Raw genomic sequence first — 8197 nt, forward strand, 5'->3', positions numbered from 1 at the left:
GCAAGTGTTCTGCCAATTGAGCTGCATCCCTAAACCCACCAGGTTTCTCTCTACTGGCACACTCTCTAACAATTATAGCTGCTTTATATATACCACCTTATTTGAACTTTAAACTGGCCCAGACCCCTTTCCTTGCCAAGGTGTACACTTCCACATTGTTCAGCCCACTGTAAATTTGACTACAAGCAGTGAAGAATGGCCATGCCACTTTCTGGACATCATGCTGTTTTGAAATTAACTCTTTAATAATAATAAACAATTTATTATAATTTTTTTTTCATTCACCCTCACTCAAAATTCTAGGAAACAGGAAAACTGAAGCCAGATTCATTACCAGAATCTGACAGGCATGGCCTCTAGTGCAAATCTCAATAAGGTCCTCTGCAACCTCATGAGCCCTACCTTCTCTGTCCATATTTCTGTCAGCGTTCTGCTCTCCCACACTTCTACCAGAGTGGCTAATTGTGCCCTGCTTACAGCGTTCTGGAGCTTCTTTAGCTGGCAGCTCCAGACTCTTTCCCATTCTTCTCCGAAACCAGTCCACCGGCCTAGGAACCACTTGGTCAGGCTTATCCCAGGCACAGCTCCACTTCTCAGCCCTTTCTCTTTGAGTTATTTTCCTACCCACTGTGATCACATACCTGACAAGAAGCAACTCGGAGATGGAAGGCTTTATTTTTACTCGTGGCTATGGGAACAGTCCATGGGGCTGAAGGTGGGGTGGGGGTGGGGGGGTCATGGTGCGAGCAGCTTGTAATCTGGTAGCAGGAGCATGAGGCTGCTTGCTCATATCTGGACAGAGCGAGAGGCAGAAAAAGGAAAAAACTGATCCTTTCTTTTTTTTATTTTATTTGTGTGTGTGTGTGTGTGTGTGTGTGTGTGTGTGTGTGTGTGTGTGTGTATGTACATGCATGTGTCTTTTCCCCTCAGTTCAAACCCCAAACATGAAGAGTGCCAGTGTTTATCTCTCTCTGTTTACTCATCCACTGATGGTCAGGAGCTGATCCCATCACCATGCCTCCCCCACCACCATGGACATTATCTCCTGAAGCATGAGCCAAATAAACTTTTCCTTCCTGAGTTACTTCCTGTTGGATATTTAGTCAGAGCAATGAGAAAGTAACTCACAAGCCTCCTGGAAGGCGCATATTTAGCCATAAAGGAAACCACAGATGAGTAGGAACTGGTGATGGACCATGAAATCGATCTGTGTAGACCTGAAGTATTAGGATGATCAGGGATGGAGTTGTGTGTCATGGGTGGGTGCATGTGTGAAGATCAGAGGACAACTTGTGGGAGCAGGTCTCTCCTTCTACCACACGGGTCCTGGGAATGGAACTCAGGTCAAGGCTTGGCAGCAGGCACCTTTACCCATTGAGCTGTCTCACTGGCCCCTCAGTTTTGGATTTTTAAAAATATTTTAGGTGTAAGAGTTTTGCCTGAATGTGTATATGTATACCATATGCATGCATGGTGCCCATGAAGGCCAGAAGAAGGCATCAGATCCTCTGGGACCGGAGTTGCAGATAGTTGTAAGTTATCATATGGGTACTGGGAACCAAACCCTGTTCCTCTGCAAGAGCAGCAAGTGCTCTTAACTACTGAGCCATCTCTCTAGACCCTCAAATTTGCTTTTTAAATTAAAAGGCTTGAAAAGATCTAAACAGAGCAGGAAACTGTTTCATTAAAAAGTAACATAAATGATTTAGAAGGATACCAAATAGAACTTCTATAAATTAAAAAATAAGTGAAACTAAAAATTAATCTACATTTTTAGTACCAGCAAAATGTCTGGAGTCGACGACCAGAGGGCAATCCAGGGGGAGAAACAGAACCCAACTGTATTGTGTTTTCCTGAGTGTCAGCGTCAAATGCTGTGGGAATGAATTTAGCCTTAGTAACAGTGGATTTGAGGAGTCGGAAAGGGACAGTCCAGAAGCCCCACAAAGAGCAAAGAATGAATCACCCACTCTTGTCAGATGCGAGGCTGCATTTTCTGGGTAAATACGAACACATGCATTCAGGCAAGGTGTGTGGGGCTTGGGAATTAATCTAATCAGCTCACTCAAGTGTCATTTGATTGCGGTTCACATGACACTCTCAGACTGTGTAAGTAGGAAGGCTCGAGTGAGGTGTGGTGAGCAGCCGGCCCATCATCCTTTTCCTGAAAGGGGCGCAGAACTAGGTTGTAAACCATGAAATGGCTTTTTGTTTCCCTGGTGTGTACGTATCTCCCATGGCAGCCTGACATATCAGTCATAGATGCTTGAGCAGGGGGCGAAATTCGAGTTATAAATACAGACCAAATCACAAGGGGCCACACAGGAGAAGGGCCTGGTGATGAATTTGTTTGTTCGCTTGCTGACAAAGGACTCAAGCACTTCTTTGTGAACCTTTCACTCCAGAGCCCGCGCTTGAAAATTTTTCCTGCGATCTTTGTGTGGCTTTTTCCTCCCTTTTCTTTTCCCAGCCTCACCCCCGTGATAACATCAAGTAGAAAATAATGCTGTTTTTTCCTGGATTGTAAAGGCAAATTAGACTGATAGGTTCCCCTGGCTCCTCGATATATTTTCAGATCTGTTTCTTGTATTAAGGACATTTACATAAAAGTGGGATCTTTGTAATTGCAGTTTAAATATTCAGTGTGGCTGATCCTCATTAGAATTCAGAATAGAACCTTGTCTGAGTCTGAGGAGAGAGCCAATTGTGAAAGCCCAGACTAGGAATTCTCAATGACCGGAGCCTTGCTTCTTGGCACATTGACTATTACGTAACGTTGTCTAAGCGCGCCCATTGTGATTTTAGCTGTGATACCGTTGAAAATCAGTCCTACTGACCTTGCGCAGACACTGTCTCCACCTGGAGCCACTGCATCACCTCCAGCTCCCCTGGAGGTGCAGTAGGGTCAAGGGTATGTTAGTGTAGTCCAGCATGGGTGGCCACTACTTGCAGCCTGGGTGACTAGGAAAGTTGCTTGCCCTCTGTATATCTCTTTCCTTCTCTTATAAATAAATAGATAGATAGATAGATAGATAGATAGATAGATAGATAGATAGATAGATAGATAAATAAAAAGATGATGATAACGACAGATGGTCATCCCTAACTGAAACTTCAGCCTGTGATGTGCCCCAAACTCCATGCCATATGCCACACAAGCTGATATGCCACAGTGGAAAAATGTCACACCTGGCCTCAGGTGCTAAGTTGCTGTGAAAATGCAGTTGTCCTCCAACAAGTGTGCCAATCTCCTTCAGGAGGTGTGCATCCATTGTGTAATGGAACAAATGAATTTTGTATTTAGACTTGCTTCCTGTCCTCAGAAGATTTTATTATGTTTATGTAAATATTTTAAAATACAAAAATATCAAAAATCTGAAACACTCCTGGTCCCAAGCAATTTGGATAAGGGATGGGATGCTGAGCCCGCAATGATATGCCTGGTTATTCTGTTGATGTGCTGAGGATAAGTTGGGAGCCACAGTGGTTGTTACTAGTTGGTTCTTGGGGTCAGCTATGTTATCCTGTTAACTTAAGTTGGTTGGTGACATAGATTAAGACTTGGAGGCACCTGTATCTTTCTTAACCAGTTTTTTTGTTTTGTTTTGTTTTTTGTTTGTTTGTTTGTTTGTTTGTTTTTTAGTTTTTCGAGACAGGGTTTCTCTGTGTAGCTTTGTGCCTTTCCTGGAATTCACTCTGTAGACCAGGCTGGCCTCGAACTCACAAAGATCCACCTGCCTCTGCCTCCTCAGTGCTGGGACTAAAGGTGTGCGCCACTACCGCCAGGTGGGAAGCCTTTAAGAAGAACAAATTAAATAGGAATATTGTAGAATCTTTTAAAAAGGAGTTGGGTTGGTTGTGTTGTTGTTGTTTTAATGGAAATTTGAAATTTTGTGACTGGAATCATTATTAGCCCTGAAATTCATTGGTGCCATCTCATATTATGTTATTTGTAATGCTTGGCCTTACTTATACTTACTCTTTAGAACCTTTTAAAACATTAGAGGAATGGAGAACTGACTCACTCTTCTAGAGGACCCAGGTTCCATACCCTGTATCCATGTGACAGTTCATAACTGTCCGTGACTCCACTTCCTGTAGTCAGAAGGATAACCTGACTTGCCATAGGCCAAATAGCTTTATTTATCAACCAATCAGAGCAACACATATTCACAGCCTGAGAGACTATATCTACTGAAGATGGTCTCTTGCACACCAGGAGGAGAGACTATATCTACTGAAGATGGTCTCTTGCACACCAGGAGGAGAGACTATATCTACTGAAGATGGTCTCTTGCACACCAGGAGGAGAGACTATATCTACTGAAGATGGTCTCTTGCACACCAGGAGGAGAGACTATATCTACTGAAGATGGTCTCCTATATACTAGAGCTGTCATCAAACTCAACATGTAGCCAAGGATAACCCTGAACTTCTAATCCTGCCCCTTTCTACTTGATATGCACACCAGGCTGGCCTAGAACTCAAAGGGATTCTCCTGCTTCCATCCCCTAGGATCACAGGTGTGTGCTACAATGTTTGGACTTAAGAAACTTGATTATTAGAGCTAGGCAGTGGTGTTGCACGCCTTTAATCCCAGCACTCAGGAGGCAGAGGCAGGCGGATCTCTGTGAGTTTGAGGCCAGCCTGGTCTACAGAATGAGTTCCAGGGCAGCCAGGGCTACACAGAGAAACCCTGTCGGAAGGAAGGAAGGAAGGAAGAAAAGAAAAGAAAGGAAGAAATGACATACAGGATGACACCCTAGGATACAAAGGGCCCGAGGAGATGCTTGTCAAGGAGTAGAGAGCCGCAGTGGCAGAGGAGGAAGGGACTGGTGCTCTACTGCACAGCAAAGAGACTACAGGTAGCAATAATAGATTGTGTGCTTGCAGGTTGCGGTCCTTTTAGCAATCTGAAACATGCACTTATTTTTTAACTACGGTCGCTCTGTTGCAATCTTAAAAACGTACCCTCCTGCCTAGCTGAAACCTTTGTTAAGCATGGCCATCTTCCCCATACTAACCACTCAGCTTCCTGTAAGCAGCTGTCAACTGTCCACTTCGTATATTCATCTCTTCCAGGTCTCTTTGCTAAGTGCTGTCAAGCAGTATCTGTCTGTGCCTAACCAGTGATGGATAACAACGTCCACATTCCAGATTTGCATGTTGTCATAGATGACAAGATGGCTTTCATAAAGGCTGAGTAGTATTCCACTGTGACTGATGTGCCATGTCTACTTTACTGTGCATCCTGAGATCGACACTTAGGGGGCGTCCACATGTGAATGGTGCTATGTCTTCAGCACAGCAGGGGCGGGGGGGGGGGGCTGCTGGGGTCTGTCTGCCTCTTTGAGGAACCTCCCTATGTCCCAGCAAGTGTCACACCACACAAGAGATTCTTTCCTCCCTCATCTCCGCCAACACTTTACCACCATTATTTTGAGGGACAAATGTCCCTAACTTTCTGCTTCAGACCCAGCCCTTTTCAATTCTTTTTTTACACTTAAGCTGAGGCCGGAAATAGTCTAGAAGCATCTCACTGGAGGTCCCTCAGGTTGAAGACAAGAGAAGAGGTTTACACAGAAAAGCAGATTCCACGTGGGAACGTGGAGGAATTCCCAGAATTCTCTGCCTCAGTCCCTCTCTCACAGCCCTCTTCCTCACCTTCTCCCCCTGCAGGCCAGGTAAGCATTCTATCACTCTCATCTTTTGAATCTCCTTTCTTTCTCCTTGGTCCCCATGCCTGCCCCCACCCCATGTCTGCCCTTGACTTGACTTGTGGATTACCACAGGAACACACAGCAGTCTGCATGTCCGTCCCATTTAACCTCAATCCTCATCACTGGTGTGTCATGGAAAATTAAGAACTTTTAAGAAGGACCACAGAAAGAAAATGTTTAGCAAGCAAGACCACAAATCCCCAACCATGGCCACATCTGGTCACTATTCTTGGCAAAACTGAAAAGTGATTGAACACTCAATGGGGGGCCTTCTAGCTTAGGAAGGTCTGAGAGTTGATTTCACACGCAGGCAAATACAACATTTGGGGACAAAGAAAACAAACTGAGAAACCGGGAGTCCAGGAAATGAGTCGTGGTTCTCAACCGTCCTAATGCTGAGACGCTTCAATACAGGTCTTCACGTGGTGGTGACCCCAACCATACAATTAGTTTTGTTGCTACGTCATTACTGTAATTTAGCTACAGTTATGAATCGTAATGTAAATAGCTCTGTTTTCCGATGGTCTTAGGCGACCCCCGAGAAAGGGTCATTCAATTCTCCCTGCAAGATATTATGACTCCCACACTGAGAACCACTGTCCCAGAGCCTTTAACTTGCTGACAAGAGACAGTAACATCCTAGGAAGGGCCACAAGGTGTCAGAGTCAATGTGCTACCTTGACCGGGCTTTGACAACTTCTAGAAGGACACAGTCAGAGGAAAGGTCCCCTTTGCTAGCAGCTTCAAAATTAGATGTGCCCCCCAACATTAATTTATACACTAACTAGTAAAGGAATCAGCCAAGAGCCTCATCGGTATAAGCTCTCCCTGTCACTCCTCTGCTCCTTTTATAGCATGTGACACATTCTCATCTTCCAAAACAGGAAGTCTTTCTGGGCTGCTTGCGCTTTTGGTACCACGGAGCCTGGAAGAATTACTGTTTAGGAAAATTACTCCTTGTTTTTGAAGAACAGTTATAAATGGATGGAAGATTTCTGGTTTTTGAACTGTGATAAAATGCATGTAACAAAAGTTACCATCTAAGAGTTTGACTTCATAGGTAGCAAGGGCATTCACAATGTTCCTCACTACTATTCTAGAGCTTCTCATCACCCCCAGAAGGAAACCTCATGGCCCTTAAGCAGCCTCTCTCTAATTACCCCACTCCCCAGCCCCTGGTAATTCCCACTCTGCTCTCTGTGCCAACAGACTGTCCTATTCCAGACAGTTCCTAAAAAGAAGTTGGGCAATATATGGAGTTGTGTGTGTGTGTGTGTGTGTGTGTGTGGCTTCTTTCATTTATCAGAGTATTTCAGGGTCCATCTGTATCATAGGACTTATCATTACTTCAGTCCTTTTTACGGATGACTAGGATTCCAATATACGGTGTGTGCTAAAGCTCTTGTTAAAAGAATGCTTGTGGCTGGTAGTAAGGGGCTGCGAGCTGCCAACATGAAGGAATGTATTGTGACAGATGTTTCTATTAATGTCCCTAGACATTTTAGTATTGAATAAGGAACTCAAATCTAAGTGCAGTCTAGTCATGCCACTCACAGCACACATTCTATCCCTATTCAGACTTCATATTTCTGGCTGACAAGTTTTTGGGTTTTTTTTTTAACAGTTTAAACCCTCACCCTCCAAAAATCCCTCTTCGTTACTTTAATGGCCTTTCAAGGAAATCTAAACAAGGTATCTTATGCCATATTCTCAGAATCACCATGCCAAGGTACGAGCTCTGCAAGCTTGGTCTAGAAGAAGCTGGACATCTGAAGATTCCCATCTATGATGTCAAGGATGAAAACTTAAGTCCAAGGTTCAAGGCCAGCAAGAACTGCAACTAAAAGTGCTTCTGCAAGCTGGGCTTTGGTTTGGCTTCTTTCTTTTTCAAAAAAGATTCCTATGCCAGGTGTGGTGGCGCACACCTTTAATACCATACCAAGAAGGCAGAGGCAGGCGGCTCTCTATGAGTTTGAGGCCAGCCTGGTATACATAGTGAGACCCTGTATCAGGAAAGAAAAAAAAAAGGTTCTACACTGATTTGTTATTTATTTATATGTGTGTATGTTGGGAAGGGTCCAGGTCCATGCATGCCACAGTCCATATGTAAGTTGATTTTCTTATTCTACCATGCTGGGGTCCTAGGGATATAACTAAGGTCATCAGGCCCAGCAGCAAGCAGTTTACTTGTAGTCTCGCTGGCCCATGCTCACTTTCTTGAGGGCTTTAGAGAAGAGCTCACAAAGATGCCAGTTAGGGTTGCTTTCCTCAGTACTGAGGCCTGGTGATCACTATGTGTAGAGGGCTTGTCATGTTCACCTTGCCTTGCTCTCACTAAAAACATGCCTGTCTGTAAAGACTTCCTGTGGTTGAAGACCAGATGGGAAAGGGTTTATCAGTGCCATACCTAGGAGTATCACTAGACACCACCCTTAGAAAGGAACTAAGACACTCTCCTATAGGAAATTTCATTGTC

The sequence above is a fragment of the Onychomys torridus genome, chromosome 8 (assembly GCF_903995425.1).
Source record: "Onychomys torridus chromosome 8, mOncTor1.1, whole genome shotgun sequence".
Taxonomy (NCBI): Eukaryota; Metazoa; Chordata; class Mammalia; order Rodentia; family Cricetidae; genus Onychomys; species Onychomys torridus.